We start from the raw sequence: 14,970 nt of genomic DNA, 5'->3' as shown, positions 1-14,970 counted from the left end.
TAACTCTGCAAGTAAAATTAAGTCTGTCCCATAAAAATGCACAAAGTGTAAAGACAAACCCACACAACAATATAGACTCTAATATCTTTCCACAGACTAACACTGATGATCCAGCAGATTTTTTTCAGGTCTTACTTCCCATTAACAGTACCTATTCCACATATTTTACTGGGAGTCCTTGTAACTTTCCTATAATAATCAAGGCATCAGAGTCCCTACATGGGATCCAACCTGAGATCTAAAACCAGTTTTGAGAAATGATTTTTTGACCTGTGCCACAGTCTAGCATGAACCATTACCAGTATACAGCTCAGTGAGTGGTCTAAGTTATTCAGATCTTATCAAAGCTATTATATATTAACAGACCATATAGTATCTCTTCCAAATTACATCCGAAGAACTCATAACACAACAGTGTCTTGTAGCTTCCAGTTTCCTCCCTATTCAACTCATAAACAATGTCCTTTGTCAATGTTGCTGATTTATAACCTCTTGGTAATATTTAATCCTTTCAAATAAATGTGAAATAATATCTGATTATTTTATTGTTTTTCTGTTTGTAAATCTTTATGGTATTCTTAAATAGCAACTGAATGAATGATGGAGCTCTTCTAGAAAAGAGTCGTTTGCTAAATTATTTCAAAATGGCATTTACCAGGATGGTATTAATGAAAGTTAGAGCATTGCACGACTTTTTTCCTTGACAGTGAACCAAGCTATATCTCTTTGGAGAGGTCAATAACAATTCACTTTGTTCAGTGAATTGATTCAATTTCTGGTTTGACAGTTGCTCTACACATCTTAACAACCAGACCTATCCAACTGTATCTGCCTGTTTAAAAGCAGGCAGCCTTTTAAACTGGCAGTCTAAGAGACAGAATGTAAATATCTTCATATTTTACATTCAAACACACACAAATTTACAAGTACACAACTTCTCAGATGCTAGGATATTCCAAGAGACTTGTAACAGGGCTCCATTACCAAAATTAATCTGAATTCCTGTCAATGTATATAACAATTTATGTAATTTATAACTTACATAACATTTCATAATGTAGGAAAATAATTCTGGAAACATTCCTGTTTAATTCCAGAACTGGGCATCATGTTACTGTTCTCAAAATGCCCAGAGCATCCATGTGCAGTCTCAGGCTTTCTCGAAAACAGTACAGTCCCTGTAAACACTAACTGACTTAACTGTCTTTGCTTTTGAAAACAGACAAATATATAAAAAATGAACATCATTATTAGCATCATAACTCCGCTAGGATGATGGAATACTGAATAATTTAGAAATATCATGAACAAGTCTCATTTAAGTCTCCATTTATCAGACCCAGACTGCTCGAGAACCATTTGCAAGAACTGTATAAAACATTTCCTGTCTTTTACAAGTGTCTTTACTCATACAATTTGTGGGAGAAATGTCAACATTCCTCATAGCCATTTAAAAGAACACTGGAGTGAAAACACAAACAAAAACAAGCCACCATTCTGGTGAGAAGGGGCACCTAAGACCCTTGTCAGCCTCCTGGTTGCCCATTTTGACACTACACAGTCTCCTCACTTCTTCCACCTCTTCTTCCTCTACACCTCAGCCAGGGCTACCATCTCCTTCTGAGGAAAGGCAGCAGACCGTCCCTGAACCACACGACCTGGACAGCAATATCCTCTTTACACAGTTCGAGTCATGTCAACGGTTCTGTTGTGTCAGGACAGATCTCCAGCTAGTGCTGGAGACCCTGGTGCACTTTGGTGAACCACCACTGCATCATTGCAGAGCCTCAAGCAATCCTACACTGTCCAAAGCAGCACTTCTCGGCCCCCTTTAAGTCCACCTTCAGTGCCAAAGTCCTTCAGCCAGGATAATGAAAGCCTGCACCTGCCTGCCCAGCACACGGAGCCGAGCCTTCAGTGAGGCCAAAGCTGGGACAGGTCTCCACCAGGGCCCACAGTTCAGGAGAGAAACCTGCAGTGGACTTTGAAGGCAAGCAGCCTTCTGCAGCCACTGCCAACCTCCATGGAAATTAGGCAGACCTGAGTTGAAAGCCTCTTCCAGGATGGTCATTCTCATGCTGACTGCAACACTGTTCTTCCCAGGTAGCAACTCTACCCCTACATAGAGAGGGCTGCTATCTTTTACCTGTCCTGGTGCCCACCTCACTGTGCAGGCAATGCTGGCCATCCTCCACCCAGGCCTCCAACTGCCCTGGCTCTCCCCCACGAGGGCTCTACCCACCCCTTCTGACATTTCCTCCCTCTCTTTTTTCCTGGTTATCTCCACCACACCAGATCTGTAGCTGAGCTGGGTTCATGGTGAGAAGATTCAACTATTCCAGCATAAAAATGTCTCATCAGGTGATTTTATTGCTTACTTAGTACAGGAGGGAATGGGAAGCTGTGACTGATACCAGAAAGAAAATGGCAGAGGTGATGACAAAATGAAGATTGTCTGGGGTTGTTCTATTTGTTTCATTGCATTACGCTTGGGAGTTTTCTGTATTCTCTGCTATCCCAAAAGCATTGGTATTTTTCAACTGAGACCTAGCAAAACTTTATTAATTTGTTATTAAACCTTAAATGACTGTTGTGGGAACAGTGTGTGTGAAGTATGGAGAGTTAAATTTGTACCCCTTTCACTTTGCTTATGGTCACAAACAAACTTACATATCCCATACAGAAAAACAGAGTCAATACCAAGAACCTGGGAGGCTCATTTAGGAGTACATTATCCTGGAGCACTCTTCTACAAGATGTTATTGATGCTTCCCTGTAACTGATACATAAGAACAAGTCACAATGGAATTTGCATTGTTCTAAATTTAACAGAGATTATATGCATATGAACAAATGAACAAAATAGGCTGATGTACTCTTTACTGGTGAAATCCTTACTTTAAAAAAAATTGTGCTTAACAATTTTGTATGCAATGTTTATGCACTAGTCAATATTTAGCCATGGTGATTTACGATGAGAATCATCTGTTAACACACTTCAACTGCTATCAGAAACAATAGACTAAGTTGGCTTGACATAATACCGACTGTGTAAATACAAAATTAAAGAGCACTAGAGATTGCAAGGATGTATAAATTACCTTTATCATACTTTTCATACTTGCAATGTTTACATAAAACAGTCACCATGATTTTAGTTGGCACACACCACTTGTAAAACATAAAAGTTGCCCTGACATAGAGGAGTCCCATCATTGTTGGAAAAGGAAAACCTGTCAAAAATGAAATACGGTTTTATAATATGAAAGGATTTTATGAGGAAAAGTGCATTCCCAGACCATGCCGGAATAAAGCACTGCATTCATAATAAGGATATTTGTAACCATCTGAGTAAAGTATCATACCCATTATTCTAATAATCACAACAACCTAAAATCTAAACATTATCTCAGTGACTAAAAGCTTTACCATCATTTTCATGTGTAAATGAAATCTGGGTGTAAAATGCACTGTTTGCAAGATGAGAGGAGACAAGCTTATCTCATTTCTACAGAAATTTGAATGTGCTTCTTCCACATGACACATACAAGAAATAAGGAAATTTGGTCCTGGTTATTTCTTTGTTTTTGTATTCTAACTTAACGATATTATTTTTAAAGATAAAGCTTAAATGAAGTCTGTTCTGAAAAGGAAACCGTTAAAGATCATTTTATTATGTTTCTCTAACTGCAAACTAATATTTTATTTTTCCTAACCAACAGCAATAATACAGCCTCTCTGAGATGCATTTTAAGGTACCATAGCTTTGCTGCAAAGTTTGTGTGTCACAGTTACCATTCTGCAACTGAAACTTGATCCATACCTAAGATGAGATACAAACTTGAGTTGCATGTCTACAACACTCTATACCACTTTTCTATAGTTTTAACTATACACTTTTAGCAAACATTAAGAGAAAATAGATAGATATTTCTGTAATTAAAGAGACAAGGTTTGGAACACATGCAGATAATAATAATAAAATTGTTTTACTGAGACTTAATTTAGAATTGAAGTATTCTGAAGTCTACACAGAATTAATTGTTCATATGTAAAGTTTCATTCAGTTACACAATTACAACTTGTTATTTCACTCAGGTTTATTCATCAGAGAATGCACTTCAATGTGTAATGGTAATTACAAAACTATGACTATTGAAGGAATAAAAGACCTTGAGGACAAGCATAAAATGTGTGAACACTATGAACAATAAACAGAAACTGAAGCATCATTAAAAATCATCAATAATACAAATTTATCAGTCCGTATTTCAGTTTAAACAGCTTTTAATCCCCACTTCAATTTGCAATATACATCTTAACTCAGTCAAAATAATGGTCTAAATATTTCAGATCAGTAAAGCAAACACAGTCCTAAAATCACACCTGAATTTAAAACCTCATGGTATCAGAGGCCAGGGCAAGACACTCTGCAGCCTGTCCCAGGGGGTTGTGCTGACAGCCAGCCCTTTTGTGGTACAGCCTGGTGTGCTTAGAGCAGCCTGGTGCGAGAGAGATGGGGTGAAAAACCTGGGAGAAACATCCCTGGGGCCTCCCTGCCTTCGCTCAGAGGATGAGCTTCAGGAGGTCAGGCCCTCGTTCTCTGCCTGACCTACGTGGGACCTTCTATCTTGCTGGCCCCCTGGCACCTTGCTGGCTTGGTGCCTGGCTGCCTGCCCCGTGCCTGGGGATGGTGTGGAGGCCATGGGGCCCTTAGCAGCCCCTGGTTGCTGTCCCAGCCCCACGCCACGTTCCTCAGGGTGCTGCTGGCCTCACTGCCACCCTTGGCTCCTGGCTCTGTGTCCTTCTGGAACGAAATTCTCTACAATACGTTCAAACTTAACTACACCTTTCATTCAAAAAATGTTTGTCGTCAGCTAGACTAGTCTAAAACTCAAAATTCAACAAAGTGACAAATAATAATGACTCAGAGTTAATGCATGTATTTCATGTGCTTGACTTCAGTTCATGTTCTCACCTGTGGATCTCGGCTTCCTCCAGTGGTTAAGTAACTATTTTCAGAATCGTGATGTCACAAGTAGGTCAGGGTTCAGGGTTTCAGAAGTAGAAGAAACCAAAACCCATAGCTTGTAGGAAAAAAACTCCACAAATGTAATAAAGGTCAAATAATGCAAATTACATGAATATCGATCATAACTTCACAAAGATTTAATTGACCATTGTGGCACAAAATGTCACTACACTGTCGCCCAATAAAATTCCTGTGACTGATTGGAAAAGAAGCTCATTTTTATCTCCTGTCATGGACTATTAAAGCATTATGATAAGCCATGTAAGTAATAAAGTGACTGTTCGGCTTTATCAATATTGACAGCTAACCCCAGAATACATTTACTTCCATGATAACTAGATGTTCTCATTACTTTGTTGTTTATACATTTTTTTTAACTTAATCAGCTGTCCTTGAGCTCTCCTTATTAAGGTCCCACCTCTGCAAAATATCAAATATATTACAGTATGTATTGCCAGTATATAGCAAAAGTTTGCAGTGTTATGCCTCATTTAAACAGAAAGTTTTAATATCCTTCAGTATCCACTAGAGTTTTTTTATAGAGCTCCTTAACTACAATTTTTTTGCTCTGTCCTCTCCCATATTCAGCCTGCTGTTGTTTGCTTTTAAGTTCCTCAAAATTCAAGGCTTTTTTGTTTCTCTTACTAGATGTTGGTCTTCTATAACAATTGCACAGCCACTTGTCTAGGTTATAATTACCTTTGCTTGTCTGTTTAGAAAGTCATGGTCAGAATCATCTTTCACTCTTACAAATCATAACATTTTTATTTTGCTATCTGTTTTTGGCTTATTATCTCTTGTGGTACAATTTCTGACTTCTCAGAAGCCTCTGTCATCCACCTTTCTTTCCTTGTTTGCTTTTCCTCAATAACCTCACTATTTTACCAATTATCCAGTGTATCATTTTTTTGTTGCTTTCCCCTTCATGTTTTAAAACATATGTCTCCAACACCAGTCCTAATACATGGAAAATTGCCACCTCAGACAAATACTTGTAATAGTACATATATGATCAATAATCATCATTGCATGAAAACTGGCCATTAAGACCATTATGAATATTTGAAATGTGCAAACCTGTTCTTCCCGAACCTAGAATAGCCAGCCTGTTCTCCTGTGCTTTGGAAATTGACTGCACATTCTCCTGTTCCTCATTGCTGTTCCAGGCTATGGAGCTATTTCTGTGCCCCGTTTAAATTGCAAATTCCTTACAATGAGAAACGCACACTTTTCTCATATTGATAAACCACAGCATCATTTATAGAAGTTCTACACGGATATGTGGATTAGGATTATTTAACACTCACTATAACGTCCTTTTCTGGCTTTAATCATCATTTTGTTCTACACTAGACTACAGATATCCAAGGATTAAGGTGTTTTCAAACCTACTTTTTCTAGCTGGAGCACGGCAACTACTGCTTGGCTTGAATCAGTACAGTTTCACAAAATTTGGATTTGTCCTCTAATGTTTTGCATAATCTTTTATATAGGATGAAAAATAGCCAGGTGTAAAAGTTATTCTGTCTTATTATTTCCTATTCAATATTTTTGCCATGACACATTCATCTTCTACTATTACATCATACTCTACCAGCATAAAGGATTAATCTTGTATCTGCAAAATATGTATTTTTTTCAGAATACATTAATCTAATATGTATGTGCATTTACTGACATTTATGCCACTCTATTTAACTGTACTTCCTTTATTACCTATGCTTTATTACCCCTGAAGCCAGTATGGTTTAGTCATGTCTTTCCCCAGGGGAAAATTATATATAATACTGCAACAATTTTTTTACTATCCCCTTCAATTTAATTTAGATTTCACCTTGAATTCTTAATAACTTCTTCCATTTACTCATTTGCAATTAAATAAAGGCACAAAAATTCATTGGAAACGTCATATAATTTTTTGACATCTTTTTTCTTTTATACTTTTCTCTACTTCATTTGGTTTACTTATTTATTTATTTTGCTTTGAAGATGTTTTATATTTTATTCTTCAAGGCTCTGTTTAGCCCCCGGCCGCTCTGCCGGTCAGCCCGTAGGGTGCCCTGCTCCCAGACGCGGACTATGCCGTGCGTCGGACGTCTCGGCGCGGTTTACCAGCGGCCCCGCCCAAGCGCGGGCGTCCCCTACCACCTCCCGGCCCCCTGTGTTAAACATCCCGTTTGGGCTCGGCTGCAGGAGGTCGTTGTCTGCTCCCGCGGGGAGCGGCTGGGAGCGGAGGCTCCTCCGAGGAGAAGAAATAAACAAACAGTTATAAAGCAGGTCTGTTTATTCGGCGCTGCGCACACGTGTTAGTGTTGGGGAGAATCGAATGGATGTTTTATTAATGTCTCTTAGGTGATGGGTCATACAGTATAATTAAGCATTGCCAAATGTACTTACATTATCAATTAATTTATGTATACTGGGAAGTTTATGGAGTATATTATCAAATAATCTATGTATACTGGGAAACTTAGGGAGTATACTGAACAGTCAAATGAATCTTTGAAGGGGAACCCTGGGAGGGAACAGATACAACCTGACCTTGGATAAGGGCCTGGAAGTGCTGAAATGAGTCGAAGCAGAACCAAGGAGCGGAGGGAGCATGCGTCGAGTGAGAAAGGTGAAAAGTTTAGCAGAGAGGAAGACTCCTTACTTCATCTGGACGACCACCTGGACGACCACCAGAGAGCACCACGCATGTGCAAATGGGAGGAGAGCTAATTAGAATGGAATGCGAGGCTGATGTTGCAACCTGTAATGAATATGTATGCCTTACGTAATGTTAAATAGATAAATAATGGCTGGAAAGTAACGGGACTTGAAGCCAGATTTGGGCACCTGCCCCGGCTTCCAGCGCTGAATAAAGCACCTTCATATAATCACTTGGTGGTTATGTGGTTGCTACGCTAACACACGCGCCGGCCGCAAGGGGGATAGCTCCACCTAACTTGCGCACCAACGGTTGCTGGCAGTGTGCTTCTGTCAGTGGGACAAACCCACCTTCATTTCATTTCCGCCTTAAGTCTCTTGCATAGTCATCAGGTCTCCGAAGAATCAGTCAGGTAGGTTCCCGTCTCTATTCGTATGGGTACTGGAGTCCTTGGGTGGTCGTCTGTCGAAGGGCAGAAGTCTTCCTCGCTGCTAATCTTCTGGCCTTTCCTGTCTTTGACAGACTTCATCGGTCAAGCCAGTTCTTGCTGGTTCCATGATCTATGCATACAGTCTTACTCCCTTATCTTTAGGTCGTTAACCTACGATTGTGCCAGCTCAGACCTAGGAATCACCATCCTTTGTCTTGTTCCCTGTCTCACTACAGAGCGCCCTCTTACATCCCTGCTGGAAGGAGAACGCTTTCTTACCTGAGAGGACTACTGTGCGTGGCTGTCCTGTGTCTCCATTGATCAGACCCACAGGAAAGTAAACCAAATGAGGATGAAACAGCTTTGCCTCTGGACGCATCATAGTATGTATTGAAATGGGACCTGTAAGAACAAAGTGCATTCTCAAGTGAGTCCTTTCCCATTAATTTCCTTAGTCACTGGGAAAGTCTTACAGAAAATTCAGGCAAACAGTTTCCCTGCATGGAAACCTAATTTCGTCTGTAAAACGAAGCATTTATCCCGGGATATTCGGTTTTTCCACATGGTATAAGCCTTCCTGCTCTCACTGCCCTCGGTTTTTCTTTTCTTCCTTAAGTTCATTTCTCTGGCAAAGCAATGCAATCTTTGAATTAAGACACCTGTGAAAAACTTAAGAAACTTCCTGGTCAATACCTTTCTTCAGACAGCGTCAATGATATCACAACAACCCAGCCTTATTTAACTTTTTCTTTAAAATATCTACCACAGATTCTGTATCATTTTCATGCAGACCAATCCCCAGCTTGATCATCTAAATTGAATTTGTTGCCTGTTAAACAGACCTTAAGTTACGGACAAGCGTTAAATTAATTCACTTTGTTCTTATTCGGCTTGGGAGAAATGGGCACAGAAATTACTCATTTATCCTAAGTACGTCTCTGTCACCTTCTTCTCATCTCCAACACGATTCTCATTTTCAGATTGATCTCAGTGTAAACTGTGGGTCTCTGTTAAGTGTCATGCACAAAGTGTCAGAGGCGACTGTGCTCTGACCGGCACTACCAGTGCTGGACAAGCTATGGAGAGCAGAAATATTTTTGTAGTGGTCCTAGGAGAACCCCAGTTTATTTGCCTGCAGCTCTTCTAAGAACACTAAGGAAAATCTATTCCTCAAAGGCTGCATCTCTATTAGATGCTGGGATGGAGCAATAATGTAGTTTTGCAATAAAACTCCAGTAATCACATTTACTCCATCCAGTTGTAGTTTCAGAGAGGATTAGTGGTACTTGAATGAATGTTCTCTCTAATGAAACAGAAATTAAAGATCTGTTTCAGGTGCAAGATCAATGTTTTGCAACCCCTGAAGGGGATATATAAAAACCCAAACTAATCACCTGTTCTTCACATAGATTTGAATGAAATTTTGCAGGCATTTTTGTCCAGTGGCTCCAAATGAGTCTAGTCCAAAGCTGGAACCACATGATGAATATGTAAGGCCTTTAGCCTTAGCTGCTTGGACCTACTGATCTTCTCCAATTGGACTATATTGCTTGTTGCTATACCTCCAAGGGAACAGAACACAGTTTGGATAAATTCACAATCTAGAAGGAGCTCCAGCAGAAACACAGGTCTTCCTTGCTACCATCCTCATAGAAGGTGCAGCAGTCACAAGGCCACTTCATTCATTCACTCACAGAGCACCAATAACAAATACTCATTGTTGTAATATTCATTTGTTGCAAAACTACATTATTGCTCCATCCCCACATCTAATAAAGATGCAGCCTTTGATGAATAGACTTTCTTTAGTGTTCTAATAAAAGTCATTGCTTAGTAAGTTTAACTGCTTTTACAAAGAATACTAATCTGAGGTCTGTACAATTTGCAGCACAGTGGTTGACCCAGATACCCTCAAGGGTCTGTCTGGAACGGTACTAGCTGGTAATAGTTTTGTTTCAGATGTATTTCAGCTATGCCCATTGCCTAGCACAGAAGCAGGAGAAAATACCTACTGACTGTTCTAGATGTCCAACACTCCATTTTAATTCTTCTTGAAGCTAGGGGTCCCAGCAATCCAAACCAGATGCCCAGCCTCCCAATCTAATGCATGAGCAGAGGGGCTCTCTGAAACACCAGCATAGACCAGGTAAGAAATGCCTTGAAAGCAGCCCTGTGGAGAAGGACTTGGGGGTACTGGTTGATGAGAAGCTCAACATGAGCCAGCACTATGCGCTTGCAACCCAGAAATCCAGCTGTATCCTGGGCTGCATCAAAAGCAGCGTGGCCAGCAGGGTGAGGGAGGTGATTCTCCCCCTCTGCTCTGCCCTCAAGAGTCCAGGGTATGGAGTACCACAAGAGAGACCTGGACCTGCGGCTTGTCCAGAGCAGAGCCACAAAAATGATCAGAGGTATGGAGTACTTCTCCTATGAAGAGAGGCTGAGGATAGACTTAGGTAAGGAAGAATTTTTTCTTATGGGGGTGAGGTGACACTGGAAGAGGTTGTCCAAAGAAGCTGTGAATGCCCCATTCCTTGAAGTTTTCAAGCCTAGAATGGATGGAGCTTTGAGCAACCTGGTCTGGTGGGAGGTGTTCCTGCCCATGGCAGGGGGGTTGAAACTTGATGATCTTTAAGATTTCTTCCATGCTAAACTGTTCTATGATTGGAGTGTAGGGGAGTGTAGGGGCAATGCTTCCCACTTACTTAAGTATGTTCCCTTTGTCGCATGTTCAGAGTTTAGTAATTCAGAGGAGTCTGAATGGATTTATTTTTGAATTCAACAGCTAGAAGTAAAACGTGCAATTACTAAGATACTACAATTATGCTAAAAAATTTACACTTTTCTTAGAAATTTTATGTACATGGATGGAACAATAGATAGATATGTCAGCAGAGAAGTTTAATTTTCCAGTTGCCATTAGATCATCAGCTATTTTTAAAATAGAGTCTCACAGCAAGTAATGGCAATGGTAATTAGCCAAAATTGACAATATATTCATTGTGACATATTAAGACAGGGAGGAATTTGTATCACATCTCTACTTTAACACTTCAACATATTGTAATAAATTAGCCTTACAGCCTCAAAATGATATCCAAGTTTCCTCTCTTTTTTTGGCTGTAGCTGTGTTATCTTTTCTAGTGTATTACCATGAGTATTTTTATACTAACATTTTAAAGAAGTCTCTTTAAAAACTATGATTTATATCTCCTAATTATCTTGACGACTTTATCCCAGAGCTACATAGAAAAGTTTTTGCTAAAGCAGGAAATGCTGCAACATAATTCCCCATTTACCTTGAAATACAAGAAATCTTTGACACTGCAGAAGTGCTCATTCTAAGTGTTAGCGTTTTGATGTTTCATTTGTTTGAGATTTGTAAAGTTCTGATCTTTTTTTATGTTGTTATTACTGCATTTTGGTTCATCTACAAGAGTTAGCAGAAGAGTTTAGGGGGATGTTAAAACTAATGCCACACCTTATGATCTCTGCTTACTTCAAGCTATTGACACATCAGAACCACTAAATTCCTGCCTAAGCCTTACACTGTTGCCTCATGGATTAGATGATTTTTGACATGCAAACCAGCACAGACAATCAGCCAAATTGTAACTACATGCAAGTATTACCTTTCACTAAAAGACTTCAGATTGGTTTCTAAAGAAAAATCTTCATTTCTAATTTGGATCATTATATACCATGGGAAAAGAGAGTGAAAATTGTTCTTTCCTTCAAAAGTAGGCACAACCCCTGCCAATGTAAATACTGTGGAAGTCTTCAAAGTGTCCTAAGAGCTATTGTCATACAAGCAATAGTTCAGTGTCCTCAGCTGAACTGGAAGCTCTGCAACACAAACAATTTGTAATCAAGTGTATAAGGAAGTTAATAAGGCAAACAAGTCTTCTGTTTTATAAAACTTAGCCCCCATAAAGCATGGATATATCTTCGTTCTGTGACAAATTATAGAATCATAGAATCATGGAAAGATCTGGATTGGAAGAGTCCTTAAAGACCATCTAGTTTTACAACTCAACAGCTTTTCATGAAAATTTCCATTTTAAAATCTTGATAGATTTTAAAAAGTTATAATTCATAGCTATAGGGTATAGCATGTTAGATTAAGAGTTTCTCTTGGGTGTATGCAAGGGTCTGGTCCAATTAAAAGAGAATTGCTTCGGTGTTACATTATGTGCTCATTAAATGCACGGGAACATAAATGGAGGGTAATCTGCCACTCATTTGTCTTAATAATAAATCACAAACTTCAAGTACTCTGAATACAAGGACTGCATTTGGCTAGCATCAGCGATACGTTTTCAGGCAGGCTGCTCAAGTCTGTCAGTTCATTTCCTTTCAGAAATAGTAAAGAAGCTCTTACAGTGGCCTTCAGGAAGGCAAGGAGAAATTCTAGGTGATACTGCTAAAAGTTTCTATAGCTCTACCTCATGAGTCAGCTTTGCAACACAAATCTGGTTTTAAAATCACATTCTTGTCCCTGTCATACAAAACCCTGAAGTAGAAAAAGTCACCATTCATGTTTCAGATCTTGTGCAATAATCCTGTATTTCCATTGATATGACTGGCACCATCTGAAAAGCTGTCATACAGCAGCCTGAAAATGATGATAGAGTCTCTGAAGACACCACTAATCTGCACTAGGGATAAAATTCTGAATTTCAAGACACTAAGTCTGATAACGTTACACTTAGAGCACTGAGCGAGGAACTTCTGCATATATAACAATAGCTTCAATGGCACATGCTACTGAATTAGTATCAGTGGTATTGTAGGTCCCCGACTTTGATCATATCATATTTTCACAAGAGCTACTATAACCTGAATTATTGAAGCAAGCTCTCTTTAATAGTCTTTTTACTCATCCTTTACTTTATCCTCCCAGTGTTTTTTGTTAAGGCAAAGAGGTCAACAGATTCCAGTCTTTTCTCAGTTCCTTGATACCTTTAGGATGTTTTCCACACCTGAAAACAATGATGATAATAGCTGCCTAACAGCCACAAAGATTACTTGTGAGTAGTTTCCATGTTGAACCACGGTGCAAATACAACATTGTTATGAGGGAAGTGCACTCTTGTATCAGTGTCAGCCTATTAAATGTCAGATTTCCACAGTCAGAGTGCTTTTTCTTGGCAGCTCATGAGTGACCTGTCAATGTTCTCTAGAGAAATTTTAGCTTCCCATAATTCTAAGAGATATTTTCACTCTTTTAGAAAAACATCTAATACAATTTAATACTCTTACACAACTTATTTGTAAAATCCATTGGGAATTTTCTGATAATAATTTTCTGGTTTTGTTTTGTTTGTTTTTGTTGTTGTTGCTTTTTTTTTTTTTTTTTTTTAAAGAAAATCCAGAGACACATTAGTTTCCATAAATCTGCTTTAAGGAACATCATGCTCCACTGGATGCTTGATGACATGGGAAATGGGTGGTAATGCAAGTTCTTGTCAGTGAAAGCTGGACCAGCTCTAGCAGAATGACAGAGCATGATAGCCGGTCCTCACAATTCTGTGGAGCATCCTGCACCTCTGAGGTAAGAGATCCCAAAAGAGAGATTAGTATCCACAAAGTCCAGGCAATTTATTGTGCTGTGAAGAATGACTTTGTCCAGACAAACAGACTGGCAGATCTATTTGCAGACCACAATCTCTAAAACCTCTTTGGGAAGCTGAGAATGATCTATCAGGCTTTTTTTTGCTGCCTTTCTTCAGTCATAAGGTTTTGCTAGAGCTTTAACTGAGTGCAAAAATGTAGAATAAAGGTGAGAGCATGCTCAGGTGTCTGGTTGTATAAAAAGAAAACACTGTAGAACACTGTTGCCTGACCATATCTTAAAGGAACCAGAAACTTCTTTTCACTTCTTGCTTTTTGCAGCTCTGTTTTACGATGAGGCCCAGATTGGGCAAGGAAATCGGGGAGTACAGAAAGTTGAAATACAAAGCAGGTGTTGGGAAAACGTGCAGAAGCAATAGTCAATGTTCCAAGTGCTATTTGTTTCAGCACCCTGAATACCCCAAGAGCGTCATGAATATGTATTAATAACTAAGAACCTATCAGTATGGTGGTGGAAACTAACAGCACATCAGGTTTTTTAACTAACCTTAGAGAATAAAAAGTACTAAAACAGTACTCCATATATAAATAATTATTTATGATCTAATTAATTTATAATTTATCTAATTAAGTTCTAATCTACCACACTTTTGGAAGTTACCAGGCAGCATATTTATAGGCAAACACATAACTGAAATGAAAGCTAGCAATGGAGGTGATGCACCATAATTAGTGCAATGCAGCTTCATCAGCAAGCACTTCTGCGGCCAACCAGTTTTCAGTACCTGCAAACAAAAAAATGTTAAATCACCAGTCACCATGAAGACTTTTCTGAACTGATCGTCCTATTTTTTTTCGAAGGGTACAGTGTAGACAGACACAAGTAAGCATATCTATGCACCACCTTTATCTCTACAGGCCAACTAACTGTCCTGTCTTGTCAGAAGAACATAGGGGAATCTCCAGTGAGGATCTCAGAGTATGTACAGCAAGGTAGTTTTTCTATGACAACATTACACTTTGTGCTTCATACGGTGGGCAGGGAACATGACCCATGGGATACTTGTTCCCTCATTTTCTTTCCTTTCAAGCAGTCTATATCATATCATGTTGCATCTAAGTGATTACATGTGGTTGGTTAGGTTGTCTAAATGCTTTTCAAAAGCACTTTGTTCATTTATATTTTTCTGAAGGGAATGCCACCTAAGTTGCATTACTGGTTGCAAAGACGTCAAAACGAACAACTGCAGAAAACACATTTCTTTTGTTGGTTGAGCTACATCTGCT

The 14,970-nt window shown here is 39.2% G+C and overlaps 1 long non-coding RNA gene across 1 annotated transcript; it reads left to right on the top strand.

Annotated features, from left to right (window-relative positions):
* Positions 1-8,355: 8,355 nt before the first annotated feature.
* LOC308185458 lies at positions 8,356-14,970 on the top strand. Its single transcript, XR_013943396.1, has 4 exons — positions 8,356-8,539; positions 13,476-13,663; positions 14,602-14,676; positions 14,877-14,970. It is a non-coding gene; the product is annotated as an uncharacterized lncRNA (long non-coding RNA).

Source organism: Anser brachyrhynchus (genome assembly GCF_964034855.1).
Source record: "Anser brachyrhynchus genome assembly, chromosome: Z".
In the NCBI taxonomy this organism is placed as follows: domain Eukaryota; kingdom Metazoa; phylum Chordata; class Aves; order Anseriformes; family Anatidae; genus Anser; species Anser brachyrhynchus.
This window is presented reverse-complemented; position numbering and strand designations above follow the sequence as displayed.